This window comes from Callithrix jacchus, chromosome 6, assembly GCF_049354715.1.
Source record: "Callithrix jacchus isolate 240 chromosome 6, calJac240_pri, whole genome shotgun sequence".
Taxonomy (NCBI): domain Eukaryota; kingdom Metazoa; phylum Chordata; class Mammalia; order Primates; family Cebidae; genus Callithrix; species Callithrix jacchus.
In genome coordinates, this window is record NC_133507.1 from 85,311,229 (window position 1) to 85,328,043 (window position 16,815).

Here is a 16,815-nt window from a genome sequence, read left to right on the forward strand (position 1 = left end):
ACATCAAATAGTCACCATGTAGAGGAAAAACTACAGATAATTTCAAGATATCTAGAAGGTTTTTGCTTAAGAAAATGAAAGCTCAGATTTTACACACTGACATTCCTTACTTCATTTTTCCTCAGAAAGAAAGTTCTATCAGGACTCATCTCCTATGAAATCAACAAGATAACTGGCTTACCTAGCTGGTATTGCCCCTCTTTATTTTGAGGTCTGCAAGCGTTTGCCACTTATACTCAGATCATGTTTTTGTAAGAGGCCACAGAGCAACTTTCTTTAAGGCTATCAAAGCCTTCCTCATTATCCTTTATGGGCTGTGCAGAAAACATCTCAACTATTAGATATTTAACTGGAGTGCAGTAGAATGAGTTTGCTGGCCCCCTCCAGTTCCTTGGGTAAAAGCTCTGTTCATAATCAGTTTCTGGTTCTTTAAATGACCCTCAAGAGATTCCTTCCGGTCCACTTCAGCTCCCTTTTTAGTGTCCCATTGATTTTCCAGACTTTAGGAATGTGTCCTTAACGGCCTGCTTTTCCATTGGCTCTCTACTGAATGCTAAAGGAACACTTTGTGCTTCATACATTGAAATAAGAATATCTTGAGAACTAACACACCATTTATAACAGTATAGTTTACAATAGCACTTCCTGCAGAAAGAAGGTGCCTCTCTCAGAAGGAGAAGGACAATTTCTGCACCCAATTTACTTTTATAACTACAAGCAACACCCTTGTTTCTTGTCAATAAAAAGGAAGATAAAATAGAGTAGCAATCACAATACATAAATGATATTATTTGTCCCCAGAGTGCATACCAAAGAGTCACTCAGAGAGCTCACATGAATTATGAATGGCAGGAAGGCGAAGAGAGGGAGCCTTAGTACAGATGCATCTGCACTGCTCTTCTATGAATATTTTCATGTCAGAGGAGCCACAGGAACTATGTGATAAAATTGTAAAGGTATGCCATTTACTTTTGGCTCCTTCTCTACTCTCATTCTAATTTTAACATTGAGACACTATAGAATTTGTGAATCTAAAAATATAATTTGTATTAAACTGTAACATGAAATAGATGATCAATATAAAATCTGAAAAACCTCATGGGAATGGTGAGATTTTTAAAGAGGTGCTTCCTTGACCTTACCCACCCACAAAAGAAGGAAAATGCAAAAGCAAAGGAAAAAAGAACAGAAAACAATGAGTTCAAAATTACACATAGAAAGCAGAAATATTTGCTCATAGAAACTTGAGCATTTGTGTAACATTTGGTAACGTAATAGTGTGCATGATGGACTCTGTCCTGACTGAAACTCAGGGGCAAAGCCGTTTTTGTTCCTGTGGCCAAGAAAAGGAGTACTCATGTTGTAATATAACATATTGTTATATTGTCCAGTTCTTTTTTGGACTCCATAATAAAAAATTATAGTCATTTTCTAAGGAAAAGTCATAGAATGATCAGATCATAAGCTCCATATAAAAATGTGCTGGAGACCTTCAGTCTCATCTCAGAATATAGTATTCATGCACCCTATTTTCTTATTTTTTCCACCAACATTTTCTTTGAGGTCCTTGTGAACTAAAAAATCAGGGGGAATTTGGAGGGGAAGGAGGCAAGAAATCTTTTCTTTTTGTAGGAAAAAAAGTTCTAATTTATAGAAGAGTTTTTCTCTCATACATACACCCGCCCCAAAAGGCAGCAGTTGAATTGAAACAGAATCATTAGGAGGAAGGAATGTGCTAGGAGGAAAAAGAAAATATATAAAGGTAGACTCATCTAAATGAACCTAGTTTAGGGCCTTACAAAGGAGACAGCTTAAGTTATCTTTGAAAACGGGTGAGTCGCCCTGCTTGGCTGAGTTTGAATTGAATGTTCCCAAAGTAACATTTCACAAATAGGGATACCCTTCCATTTCACACTGCTCTTTCTCGAAATAGCAACACCATTTAGCATTATTTCATATCAAGACAATTACATTGTAGAATTATTGTAGTCTTAGTGCTTCATTAAAATTTTTTTAAAAAGTTAAATCCCTGTTTTGTTGAACACAAGAAATGAATAGTAAATATTGATTTAGAATGAATGCAAACATTTCCCTAGGAGTGGATAATTACTGCCTTTCTATGCAAAACACTTATATTTGAAGAAGCACTTCACTTACTTTGCCATGCGGCATACATTCCTTAGTACATTTTAAATTATATGTTGTCCTGGACAGTGTCTGCTCTATAATTTCTTGTGTCTCTACACCAGAGTCAGTATGTAATTTTAAACTACAAAGTTCCTGCCAACTAGGAGAATAGGCTTAACTCTTTCTCTTTGCTGGTTCACAAATCCTTATACGAGGAGATCTGGAAACCCATAGGATAGATGATCTCAGACCTTGAGCAGTTTGGTCTCTTTTTTTGGGCTAATAGAAATGCCACTAGTAACTGAACACAGTTTTATAAACCAGAGACTAAATGGAATATAAAATATATGTACCTAAGCCAGCTTACTGTATATTTAGACAACATAAATTAAATAATTACACTAGAAATGTTGAATGAATGACAAGTGGGATGAATACTTGCCATAAAAAAGTTTCATTTAAAACGGGACCATCATACTTTAGAATACATCTATTGTCAACATCTTTGATTATCCTAGTTTTATTCTTCTGCCAAGACATTTGCAACTCAGCACTGTCTAAATTATGTAGAGAAATACATTTTAAACATTTCAATATCACCTGGGTAGGTGGTGATTTAATTAAAATTAATGTTGGAACACTTTTAATTGGGTTCCTAAATACAGAAATATTAAATAGTACAAAGTTATTAAAGATTGATATTCATCATTTTACCTATAAAAGTGCCCTTCCCCAAAGTAATAAAAACATTGTGGAATAACTTCATATTAGAAAGATCAACGTAAATGAAGAAAGCAAAGAAATGCTAAATTTGAAGTCAAGTAACCATGCAGGAGTAAAACAAGGTCAATGGATTGTTTATGTATCTGGATGCAGCAGCGTATCTGGATTCCATGGAATCTCTGTATTTGTAGCTTGTGGGATTTAGTCTTATTTATTCTCTCTGGTTTCAAACAGCATGCAACCTTCTACCTCTTAGATATATTAAAGTTTTACAATATAGGAAATATAAATTATAAGAGAAGCAATACGATTTCAGTGATTATTCCAACTACATATGTACTTGAAAAACATAGATCAAAGTTCTGCCCTTTTGCATGTCATGTGGTATCTTGTGGCATCCACTGTGTTCTCTTATGTTTATATCCTCTCCTGTTATTGGCTTATTTTATAACAACTTGCCTGGTCACAAGAACTGCCTGGGGAGCTCATTAAAAATACCATTCTCAAGACCTTACTCCTGAGAGGCTGACCCGATAAGACTGGAACTAGGCCCAGGAAGCTACATTTTTTTAATGCTCCAGATAATTTTTATGATTAAGCTTAATAAACACTGATCTAGACCTTCCCTAACCCGTCTTCTAAGCTCAACTTTATTTTTAATCAGTATGAGTAGTATTTTTACTGACATACTTCTGGAGAAAACAGTGAAGTCTACTCCTTCAGCCTGCTCAGTGAGAAATAGTCTTCTTAAATGTCTCAGTGTAAAATGAAAGCACAACCAGACTTGACATTAATCCATACCAAAGTAACAGTAATGAGTGCCAGGCCTACTTCTTGATGAGGGTTCTGATAGAGATGTGTTTTAAGGAATGGAAAGGTACTGAGTTACTGAAGTGCAGACCAAAAAGGAGATGAGCACAGTAAACAGAAACTGAACTGAGTGGGCTGGATGAAGAGAAGACTGATGTGATGTTGCTTTTGTCAGAAACAAGTCTAAACTCTGCACTTTGGAGATATACTAAATCTAACAGTCATCTGAGAATAGACTGAATCTTTAGAAGACTGAATAGATTTTGCAGATGTTAACTAAAAGGAAACAAAAGCAAATGCACACACTAAAAAAAAACAGAAATGATAAGAATTCTGCAAAGATTATAAATAAAGAGAGACAGCATTGGTGAATTTACTAGCACATGGAAACACTTCAAATGTCACGTTCTATGATAACCAAGTGAATCGAATACAAGCTTTATTGTATCTTTGTGAGTAGTATCAAGAGATGTTGTGAAAGAGAATGTAGTAAATATCCTAGATGATGTCAATGCTAATGTAAATGATATTGATGAATATCAAACATACTTACTACAGTAAAACGTCAGATGTGAAGTATTATGAAGGTAATACATGGGTACGTTAATGTGTTTGACTTGGTCTATCATGCCCCACCCTCTTCTTAACCACTTTAAACAGTGAATTTTATACAAGTAGCTTTTGTCTTTTTAGTACATTCATTGGGAACACAGGTAATAGGGAAGGTGTAAGCAAAATACCAAGGCTCTTACTGAAAGAAGATACCTCTAGACCAGGGTCTAGAATCTAGCCCTTGACACCAGCATTCACTGAATTTAGGAACTACCTTATTTTTTCCTATCTAAGCCACTATTGATTGTAACACACTTCCCAAGTTCAGAAATATTAAAAGGTGAAACGAAAATTTACATGTCATACAGTGGACTTGGAGGACTCAGGACAAAGGGTGGGAAGTGGGTGAGAAATCAAAGACTACACATTGGGTACAGTGTATACTGCTTGGGTGGGGTGCACCAAAATCTCAGAAATCACCACTAAAGAACTTACGCATATAACCAAACACCACATTCTCCCTAAAAACCTACTGGAATAAAAAAGAAATTTTTAAAAGAGAAAATGTGCATCTTAGAATCAATAATATGTAGAATTTCTTAAAGTTTAAAAAAAAAAGACAGGAAGACTCCTTAGGTTTTTAAAGGTGTTTATCAAATAAATTCAAAACTGGCAAATAAAGAGCTGGGAATTGTCAACCCTTGAGTCAGTCCCCTGGTTACTGGCCCCTGTGAGGATGACAGGAGCTGTTGAAGCCACGTTGTCATGGCACAAGGAACTTTGTCCCTCTCAGATGAGGCTGTGACACAATGGACGAGAGATATCTTTCAGAGAGCAGATCTTAGCACAGCCAGACTGGGGAACCTTGGAAACTGTCTACTGCCAGAAGGAAACAGTCCTACTACTCCAGTCCAAAAGAATATGGTATATGCCAAGAACTCCTGACCACTGTAAGTTGTTTCCCTCTCTCTCTTTTTCTAAATGATAGTTTTAATAAATTTATCCTCTCCTTCCTGCTCCATCATCTATGGAGGGGGTACTTGAAAATACCATTAAGCATTCAGTGAGTGGACCATAGAATTTCCACATCAGAATCAAACTAAAGGCAATTACATACCTCTCAAAGATCCTAAAGATACACCTGAGATGCAGTAACAGGGCAATATTTTGCTTTATATCTCCTTTGGAAGGGGTAAATATTTTTATAGGATACAGGAGGGTCACATTGTTTTAGGCAAGTGCATTACAAAATTATTCCCATATAGAATGCAAATTAGTTCAACCACTGTGGAAGACAGTATGGTAATTCCTCAAGGATCTAGAATCTGAAATACCGTTTGACTCAGCAATCCCATTACCCAAAGGATTATAAATTATTCTACTATAAAGACACATGCATATGTATATTTATTGCAGCACTATTTACAATAGCAAAGACATGGAACTAACACAAATACCCATCAGTGATAGACTGGATGAAGAAAATATGGTACATATACACCATAGAATACCATGCAGCCATAAAAAGGAATGAGATCATATCTTTTGCAGGGACATGGATGAAGCTAGAAGCCATTATCCTCAGTAAACTAACACAGAAACAGAAAACCAAACACAGCATGTTCTTACTTGTAAGTGGGAGTTGAACATTGAGAACACATGGACACAGAGGGGGTAAGAACACACACCAGGGTCTGTTGGGGCATGGGGGAGGGAATTTAGAGGACAGTTCAGGAGGTTAGGTGCAGCAAACCACCATGACACATGCATACCTACACATTCTGCACATGTGTTCCATTTTTTATTAGAAGAAATAAAGATCAAAAAGTAATAAAGATATTCACTGAAAAACAGTTATTCCATAAGAGTACATGTAGAGAAAAACAGGGCCCAGTGGTAACCTGCTAATGTCTATTCATTACAGATATTCAGAGTCATATTTGCCATCATGTGGAGGCAGCTTGTTTAAAAGGAATCCATCATATAGGAAAGTAAGTCCTGGAAAAGGGAGGGAGAGAGATTTAAAAATGTGTGCATGCGTGTGTGTGTGTGTGCGTGCACATGTGTGTGTGTGTGTGTGTGTGTGTGTGAGAGAGAGAGAGAGAGAGAGAGAGAGAGGATAACAGGCAAGGGGAGGGGAAACATGGCAAGGGCAGAAAAGAGTCCACAAGACAGAATTCCTGGAAACAAGAAAATATGAAAGAGAGATTGAGGTTATTTTTTTATTACTGTCAATTTAAAGACATATCATTAATACAGAATTAACTAGCTTTTAATTCAGATTTTTTAATAGCTTTGCAAAGATAGGGTTGAATAAGAAAACTGTTCTTGATTTACTGTCATTAAATCATGGAGAGTGGAAAGAGAAGCTGATTTCATTATTATTTCACCTCCACAAAAAGAATGAATCTAAATTTACCAGAACAGATAACAAGGAAATATGCTGCTAGTGAGGTCAATACCAAACAGCAATAATAGCTAACACTCACTTTTTGCACTACATGTCAACCATTATAGACTCTTAATAATGTATTTACATCACGATCAGGTAGGCTTCATCCCAAGGATGCAAGGCTGGTTCAACATACGCAAGTCTATAAACGTAATTCACCACATAAACAGAACCAAAGACAAAAACCACATGATTATCTCAACAGATGCAGAGAAGGCCTTCGACAAAATTCAACAGCTCTTTATGCTAAAAACTCTCAATAAACTAGGTATTATTGATGGAATGTATCTCAAAATAATAAAAGCTATTTACGACAAACCCACAGCCAATATCATACTGGATGGGCAAAAACGGGAAGCATTCCCTTTGAAATCTGGCACTAGACAAGGATGCCCTCTCTCACCACTCCTATTCAATATAGTATTGGAAGTTCTAGCCAGAGCAATCAGGCAAGAGAAAGCAATAAAGGGTATTCAATTAGGAAAGGAGTAAGTCAAATTGTCTCTATTTGCAGACGACATGATTGTATATCTAGAAGACCCCATCATCTCAGCCCAAAATCTCCTGAAACTGATAAGCAACTTCAGCAAAGTCTCAGGATACAAAATCAATGTGTAGAAATCACAAGCATTCCTATACACCAATAACAGACTTAAAGAGAGCCAAATCAAGAACAAACTGCCATTCACAATTGCTACAAAGAGAATAAAATACCTAGGAATACAACTAACAAAGAATGTAAAGGACCTCTTCAAGGAGAACTACAAACCACTGCTCAAGGAAATAAGAGAGGACATAAACAGATAGAGAAACATTCCATGCTCATGGTTAGGAAGAATCAATATTATGAAAATGGCCATACTCCCCAAAGTAATTTACAGATTGAATGCTATCCCCATCAAGCTACCAATGACCTTCTTCACATAACTGGAAACACCTTAAACTTCATATGGAACCAAAACAGAGCCCATATAGCCAAGTCAATTCTAAGCAAAAAGAACAAAGCGGGAGGCATCACTCTACCTGACTTCAAATTATACTACCAGGCTACAGTAATCAAAAAAGCATGGTACTGGTACCAAAACAGAGATATAGACCAATGGAACAGAACAGAGGCCTCAGAAATAATGTCACATATCTACAATCATCTGATCTTTGACAAACCTCACAGAAACAAGCAATGGGGAAAGGATTCCCTGTTTAATGAATGGTGATGGGAAAACTGGCTAGCAATGTGCAGAAAGCAAAAACTGGACCGCTTCCTGACACCTAACACTAAAATTAACTCCAGATGGACTAAAGACTTAAACATAAGACCTAACATCATAAAAACCCTAGAAGAAAATCTAGGCAAAACCATCAGGACATAGGCATAGGCAAGGACTTCATGCCTAAAACACCAAAAGCATTGGCAACAAAAGCCAAAATAGACAAATGGGACCTAATTAAACTCCAGAGCTTCTGCACAGCAAAAGAAACAATCATTAGAGTGAGCTGGCAACCAACATAATGGGAAAAAATTTTTGCAATCTACCCATCTGACAAAGGGCTGATATCCAGAATCTACAAAGGACTAAAACAGATTTACAAGAAAAAAACAAACAAGCCCATTCAAAAGTTGGCAAAGGATTTGAACAGAAACTTTACAAAAGAAGATATATATGAGGCCAACAAACATGAAAAATGCTCATCATCACTGGTCATTAGAGAAATGCAAATCAAAACTACCTTGAGATACCATCTCACACCAGTTAGAATGGCAATCATTAAAAAATCTGGAGACAACAGATGCTGGAGAGGATGTGGAGAAATAGGAACACTTTTACACTATTGGTGGGAGTGTAAATTAGTTCAACAATTGTGGAAGACCGTGTGGCGATTCCTCAAGGACCTAGAAATAGAAATTCCATTTGACCCAGCAATCCAATTACTGGGTATATATCCAAAGGTTTATAAATTGTTCTATTATAGGACATATGCATACGAATATTAGTTGCAGCACTGTTTACAATAGCAAAGACCTGGAACCAACCCAAATGCCTATCGATGATAGACTGAACAGGGAAAATGTGGCACAAATACACCATGGAATGCTAAGCAGCCATAAAAAACGATGAGTTCGTGTCCTTTGCAAGGACATGGATGAACCTGGAAACCATCATTCTCAGCAAACTGACACAAGAACAGAAAATCAAACACCGCATGTTCTCACTCATAGGTGGGTGTTGAACAATGAGAACATATGGATACAGGGAGGGGAGCATCACACACTGAGGTCTGTGTTGGGGAACTAGGGGAGGGACAGCAGGGGGTGGGGAGTTTTTTACTATATATAATGTAATATATATTTACATTAACTCTTTCCATCCCCTCAACAACTAAATGAAGTAATTACTCCATCTTACAGATGAGAATACTGAGGCTTAGGGAAGATCAATCATTTGCAAGTTCCCATCGCCCGCTGGGACTGGAACCCAGGCTCTTAGCCATCAATCACCCATGCCTGACCACCATGTTCAAATCGGGACAAGGATAGTACTTCTAAAGTACCAATGAAACTTTTGAATTTATCTTTATCTCCTGCTCAAGTCCAGGATGAGAGAAAAAAGCATTTTCCTTCTGCTAGCAATACCACTAACATTGCTATATTGACATATTCAGCACACTGCTTTCACTTAGGAAGCATGGTGAGAACTCACTGCCCAAACACTCAAGACAGTTTTCCAACAAGCCCAAATTCAACTAGAAATAAACCAAAAAATTTCACAAGTAGTAGAAGAGGTGGAACATTATTTTTAAGTCTACTTCAAAATTTATTTCAAGACCTAACTGACCATACTTACATGTTAGACATTAGGACAGAATCTAATTTGCTTGGCTGTTAGTCCGGCATTGAGCTCAAACTCACCCTTCTCCAGTCCTTGCGGTGGGACACCATTTCAGAAAGCTGAGTGTTCAAAGGAATGTTACTTCTGCAAACAGCATTCCTAATGTCAAAGGATAAAGCATCACAGTTGTGAGGAAAATTGTGCATCTACCAGGAAAATATTCATCAGCCTACCCAACTGGTCATTCACTTCCCCTCTGGCTGTTTGAACATATTTGAGTGCGTATTAAAATACCCACGAGATCCCCAATCTTAATTATAAAGCTTGAGAAAAAACATCCAGTGAAAGTATTTTCAGGTACAAAATTAGAAACTTCTTTGCCTCAAGATTTACATAACTGTGAGGGCAAAGGAATCACATGATAAAAATACCAGATACTGCAGATTAGAAACGAAAAGTAAACCAGATGCATGCCAGTCTCTTGCTATGAGTTCCAGAGGAGACCAAAATCATCATGACTGAGAGAACATGTAGCATGGAGAGAAAATCTCCCAGGATAATCAACGGATACATTTCCCAACTCTATTTCCCCTCACAGAACTGTTTTGTTTTCTCACATCAATGAGCTAGAATCAAATGTGGATCCCATGATCAAGCTGGCAGAAGTCAAACTCCCTACCTGGATGCTTGCAAATTGTAAATCACAACTTTACAAGGATTTAACTTTTCCCTTTCCAAAATAATCAAATGTTGTGGTGAGGGGGCCACTAATCATGACAAAAAATATACTTCAAATTCTTTCTTTTGGTGCCAAGTCCAATAAGTTCTCTGAGTGAAATTAAATGTGCAATCTTATTCCAAACCACAGCTTCCCTTGGGGATGTGCAAATCTCAAGTGGGGGCCGAAAGGCCACTTGTATCAAAGCTGAGGGTTACACCCATTTTTTCAAGGCTTTTTTTCCCCCCTTTTTAACTACTGCCTGTAGTATAAACGACTCAGGCCCCTTTGCTTTCCAACCTTTGCAGTCAAATTAGCATCTTCATACTTTCCACATTCCGTCTCTAAAAAGCAGGCCAGTCTCTGACTTCTCTTAGTTTCTCACAGTTTTTGTTTGTTTAAAGAGATTCTCAACTGAACTCCAGGGAAGCAGGGAGAAAGGAGAGAAAGAGAAAAATATAGATGTATATATATCTTTACATATCTGCTACGTTGCAAGCAATTACCAGCTCCATCTCTTCCATCTGCAGTATCACAGGAATTAGAGATGCAAAAGGCCCATTAGGTCATCATGCACACCCTGTGCCCACACAGAGCTTGTGCCTACAGTATGTTATCTCTTCTGAGAGTTTTTCATATGTTTAAAAGGTAGCCAATGATAGCATAGTTTCACCTTATTTCTTTTTGCTTCTTTGTTCTATCCCGACTATAACACATCATTTCTAAGGATGCTCTAGGGTGACTTCCCAAAGAATATTTTTGAATGTCCATGAAAAATTAGAATATTTGTGCTATCCAACAACTATATTCAGTAAGTTCGGCATGGAAGCATACATAAAAACAAATTTTAAAGAGCCAATATTTAGTCCCAGGATGGAAATGTTACATATAAAACAATTTTACATAGACATATTCTGTATATCTGGTGCATCATATCATAAATATAACCGTGTTAGTGTGCATACATGTTCACATAAAGTGTGTGCAAATACTCATCATTACCCCAGAGTGTTTCTGTTTCCTAAAACTTGTGCCAAATACTGTATAATTCACGAAAATGTGATCCAAAATATTTAAGGTTATGTTTCACACAATTTCTTCTTATCTCTCTTAAGTCATACATTTTAAATGTCAACTTGCATAGGGAAATATTTAATTTCAAGGATAGTCCTCCATCATAAAACTCTTTATCTCTTTCTTAAGTAGTTTTGTTTATTATTCTTTGTTCTTAAGATAATGGAGTATTTTGACTTACCTTTTATGTGCCAAACCTGTTGGACCACCAGTTTCATCCCTTTAGGAAAAGAAATACAATGTTAGGGGAACCTAGCATGTAGCATGGACACATTGTTCTGTTTTTGAATGGCTACCATCTTAAACCACTGTCCTTAAATACTAACAATAAGTCAAATCAATATTACTATTTGAAAGCTTATTATGTTATTCTGGGACCATAATCAACCCTGATAAAATGTGTATTTTATTATGCCATATTCTAAGTTATATAGCATTTGTCTAGGTGTAATGCAGGATATATTTTTATTTTTCATAATTCTAATAAGTTGGTCCATCTTTGATATGTATGATAAAAAAAAATTCTCACTGTTCTTCTAAAAGGCAGAATAATTCAGTAAGGAAGGGCCTGAGACATGAATCACCAAGGTTTAAACTCTTAGTGCACCCTTCACAAGTCTTGTGATTGTAGGCATTACCAGTTATCTTTTACGTTTATTTAGTCAAGTTGTTCATCATATTTTATCAGATATAAGATGTCATTGATCCTAACATTGAGGCTTATTTGATGTACTTGTAAGGAAGTAAAAGCTATGCTAATTAAATGATAACATGATGCTTGCTTATCACTTCAATTTCTTTAACGCAATATCATTCCACGTGGCAATAAGAACAAGAAGATGATGTTTCATTTTTCCGAGTACCACATCATTGGCTCTAGGTGATATTTTTAACGAAATATTTAGAGATTTATTCTGTTAAGCTTTGATTTTACATTTTTTTATCACAAGGAGTCAACAAAATTTTGAAATAAATAGAAAAATATTTTAAAAGGCAATTACACTCAGTATGCATAGTTCTAACAATGAATGTATAATACAATTGAAGTAAAATGTTGCAATCACCTATGATCAAGGGCATGCATTTATAGGCAATGACAACTATGCTATGACTGAGATTATAAAGTGCCATCAATTGTAGGACATATCCTGAGATCAGAGATGGGGATAGAGAGATTAGGGGGAGAAAAAGAAGGCACCATAAAATTGGACCAGCTCCTATGTGCTTTAGTTTCTTTATTGGTAAATTAAGGAATATAATAACATCCGGCATAGGATTTCTGGAAAAATTGAATAAAACCAACGCACTGGACACATAAGAGGGCCTCAATAAATATTAGCAGCTATATAATTTTTGCTGTTACTGTTCTAAATGCTTAAACACTGAGTATCATAAGGAAGTGTGATAGCATTCAGTGATTTTCAACTGGAAAAAGAGAGACAGGGATTGTGAAAAAGGTGGTGCCTTTTCAAACTTTTATTCTCCATTTTCCTTATGCATTGCCCTTGAGAAAAGAATTGTGCCTCTTCCTCAGACCCTCAACTCCACTAAGGATTTCTGCCCTGTCTTAGAAAACCGCTGCCAGAGGTAAGATTACATATAGTCTCAGGTGAGTTATAGACAGAAAGTACCAAACAATTTTTGGAATCAAGCAGACAAATTTTTCTTTTTTTTCGGGGGGTGGGTGGGGGACAGAGTCTTGCTCCGTCACCCAGGCTGAAGTGCAGTGGCATAATCTCAGTTCACTGCAACCTCCACCTCCCGGGTTCAAGCAATTCTCCTGCCTCAGCCTCCCAAGTAGTTGGTACTACATTGCATACCACCATGCCCAGCTAATTTGTGTATTTTTAGTAAAGATGAGGTTTTGCCAAGTTGGCCAGGATGCTGTCAATCTGTTGACCTGGTAATCTGCCCACCTTGGCCTCTCAGTGTGCTGGGATTACCAGTGTAAGCCATTGCACTGGAACTAAATTTTTCAAATCTTGAGTTAGCTACTAACCAGTTGGTTGGCCTCAGGCAAATTTAAGATCCCTGGGCCTCAGGGCCTGCATGTGTAAAATGATTTAGTGATACAACTTACTTAAGTGTGAGAATTAAATAAGATAAAGTATTAGAATGCTCTCCATGACGCTTTCACATAGTAAACACTAAACACATTTTCATTCTTTTCCTTAATTTGCCAAGAATCGGTGATGATAATTTTTAACAAACACAATTATTTAAAAGAGAAAAGCATCAATTGAGATTATAGAAAATAAAATAAAAGAAGCAGAGATTAAGGATGAAACTAAGTCTCAACAAAAGCTTTATTAACAGGTAAAGGTTTACTTATGAAATTAGTGATCAATGGTTTAAATAATACTCTTTAAAAAAAGAGCATAACTTATCCACAAAGCAAATGTAAACAACAGGGAACTCAATTTACTCTATGTAGCAAAAGATTAAATTGGTGAACGTTAGAGGAAGAAAATTTGAGCTCCAAAACCCATCAGATTCTTCCCCACCCTCATTGGGGAAACTCTGGCACTTGTTATTCCCTCAACACAGGGTTCTTCTCATGACTGATTTCTTGGACTCTTCCCTTCCTTCAAAGCATCCTTTCTGAGCACTGTGGTTTAATGAGGGTCCCCCATTAAGCCTCTTACAGAACCTTGCTTATTTACTTCATCACTGCAACAGTAATAATCAGGTATTGTGTCATTTACATATTTGGTTAGCTGGCAAATCAGAGAGTAGCATGACATAGGGGTTAAGTGCATAGGCTGCAGCACCATCATGACTGCTTTAAACCCTTGCTCTGCCACCTTATTAACCACTTCTCTTTGGCAAGTTACTTGTGCTGTCTTCCTCACCTGTAACGGGAAAAGTAATAGTTTCCACTTGATAGGTTTCTTGTAGGAGTAAATAATTAATATATGTAAAGAACCTACTAACTGACCTGGATGTGATGCCAATAAATGTTAGGTGCTATTGTTTTATTATTATCCTCCTTTGTGTTTCAACACCTTGCTTAATTCCTGGCAAATAACTGGCACTCAATAAATGTGTATTAAAGCAATGAAAGGATAAATATTCTGAAGAATGTTCTTAAGGGGAGACCTCCAATAAGAAGACAGGTTTCTCTTTGAGGGCTTAATTCTCTCTTAGTCAACAGAATTTGCGGAAATAACTTTTAGAAAGATTTTAGAATTCATTCTCCAATTGCAAAGGAGATATAACTAGTGACTCACTAAGATCTTTTTTAACTAGAAAATTCTAATACTGATCTAAGGTAGTTCTCACTACCTTCCTTCAGAGGATTCTAGTTTACTCAAAGACAAAATAAAGGTTTTTGACTGAATAATCTCTAAGCTCCATTCTCTCTAGTAGTCTACTAGGTTTCTATGTGAGAACTAATCTGTTACTACAGGCATTACATTTTTCCTGCAAAAATTTCTGTAAGAGAAATTGGCTCAGATAGCACGTGAACCAGAGTTGTTCTTCCCCATGGCCAAGGAGCCTAAACCACTGTTGACTATTCTGTAGTCGCTGTCATTTGGTGACTGGAACATCAACAGTCCGTATTCCGTGCCTCCTCTTTCCACTTTTATATTCTCCTTCACTTTTCATCTTCTGCTGCAATACAGCCTAGCCCTGTACAGCTCCAAAGCAGAGGCATTTCTACCCACACATCCATGCAGAAACCAGAGCCAGAAAAGCCCTATTAGGTCATGCAGACCACACCCCTTTTAGAGCAGGAGTGTCCTCTCCAACTGACATTTCAGCTCCTCTTCTGGCTCCAAAATGTGGTTGTGCTTCAGTGGTTTCTGTACATGGTTTGAATAACAGTTTATAAGCATTCTGGGATCCCTTGAAAATAAAGGTTCCATATAAAGTTATATTGCTATTTTGTTTATTATAAAAGTTTTTTTGTTCTTTTTTAATCTTCCTGGGAATAGTCACAAGAACATTTCTCAAAGAGGAAATTGTACCAGCAAGCATTTTGACCTGATTTTTATCAAAACTGATAGCCATCTAGAACCTGGTTGATTAATGCCCTGGCTGCCCCACTGTAAATGTGCGATAGAAAAATTCGATTTTAAAGCAATTAATATATTATTTCAAGTACCATGTGTTAATTACTGCTAATCTATTTACTCACATTTCCCATGAGTTAAAGTATATATTTATTGTCAATGTAAATTCTGTTTATTTTTAATCATATAACAATGCTTCATTGCCTTTGCATATGAAGACCTATAACTGTTAGTTTGCTAAATGTTCAACATTTTGAAGTTTGCTTGTTTCATTGTGCTGAACAATACAAATCCAAGTTAACGTTACTGTGGGTGACAAGAAACCCAACTGATTAATGCAAATGTCAAACACCACTGGGGATTCAACCCAAATCCTTGGCCATCATCCAGCCATTCCCTTGGCTCAAGGACAATTTCATTATTTCTTTGTTAGTCAGGGCACATGGGGTTGAGAAACGAACATCCTAGATGATCATCACCAGTAGCTCTTTGCATGATAGTTATGGCTTTCTTTTTGTAAAAAGTTTAAGGCAAACAGCCTGAGATAATCCTGATTTTTACCACACACGCAAACAAACTTAGCAACATCATACCTGTTTTACAGAGTTGAAACCCTGATTGAGGCCACTGGTCATTGTTACTCAAGGCATAGAGGTAGAATCAGAGAAGAGCCAAAATCTGTCTACCAAGTTCTACCTCATAATCATATTCACAAGACCACATTTTCTTAACACTAGTAATCGGAACAGAAAAACACCCCCAAAATGTAAAGTGTTATTCAAAGGTATACCAGAGCTGGGGAGTGGGCATAGTGGCTCACACCCGTAATCCCAGCTACTTAGGAGGCTGACACATGAGTATCACTTGAATCTGAGAGGCAGAGGCTGCAATGAGGCAAGATCGTGCCACTGCACTCCAGCCTGGGCGACAGAGCAGGACTCTGTCTGGAAAAAAAAAGAAAAGAAAAAGGAGAAGGAGAAGTGGATTAGTTGGTTTTCCCCATCTGCCCCTCTATTTAAAAGGGATGATTGCAAGGAATGGTGCTAAACTCAATATATGCTTAAGAAATTGCTATCATTTTAGATAATTCAATAGGTTATACATTTATCAGTGACATTTCATGAGCTAAATATAATTTTATGATTTCTAAAAAGGCTGCTGTTCACATTAGAAAGCCCTGGGTAACTATTGCCTACACTGACACAGGTCTAATAATGCACAGGAACCAAATGTGGCCTATAGTTGGGAACAAACTGCAACTTCAAACACTTTCCCATGAAACAGAGCCCAGAAAGAAATAGAGACAGATATGCACTCCTTAGAAATGTGTAATTTCAGGGTTTTTTTAACAAAACTAGAACAAGTCTTCAGGGAAAGAAAGGGGCTCAAGAGATAAAGAGCTGTTGAAGAGAACACTGGAAACATGATTTTTGGATCAAACTAGAAGAACATAGACTGGGTATAAACAAGCAGAAGGCATTTTGAGGTTATTTTGGACAAAAGGCCAAGTGACAA

General features: G+C 37.0%; 1 long non-coding RNA gene across 1 annotated transcript in view; it reads right to left on the reverse strand.

Moving 5' to 3' along the window:
• Nucleotides 1–16,815, reverse strand: part of LOC144576661 (uncharacterized) — a 201,101-nt gene that overhangs the window by 145,836 nt on the left and 38,450 nt on the right. Inside the window, exons 2-3 of the long non-coding RNA XR_013518949.1 lie at nucleotides 11,466–11,504; nucleotides 9,573–9,651 (exon numbers count right to left, since the gene is read on the reverse strand). This is a non-coding gene — a long non-coding RNA (uncharacterized LOC144576661). The remainder of the gene's footprint in view (nucleotides 1–9,572; nucleotides 9,652–11,465; nucleotides 11,505–16,815) is intronic.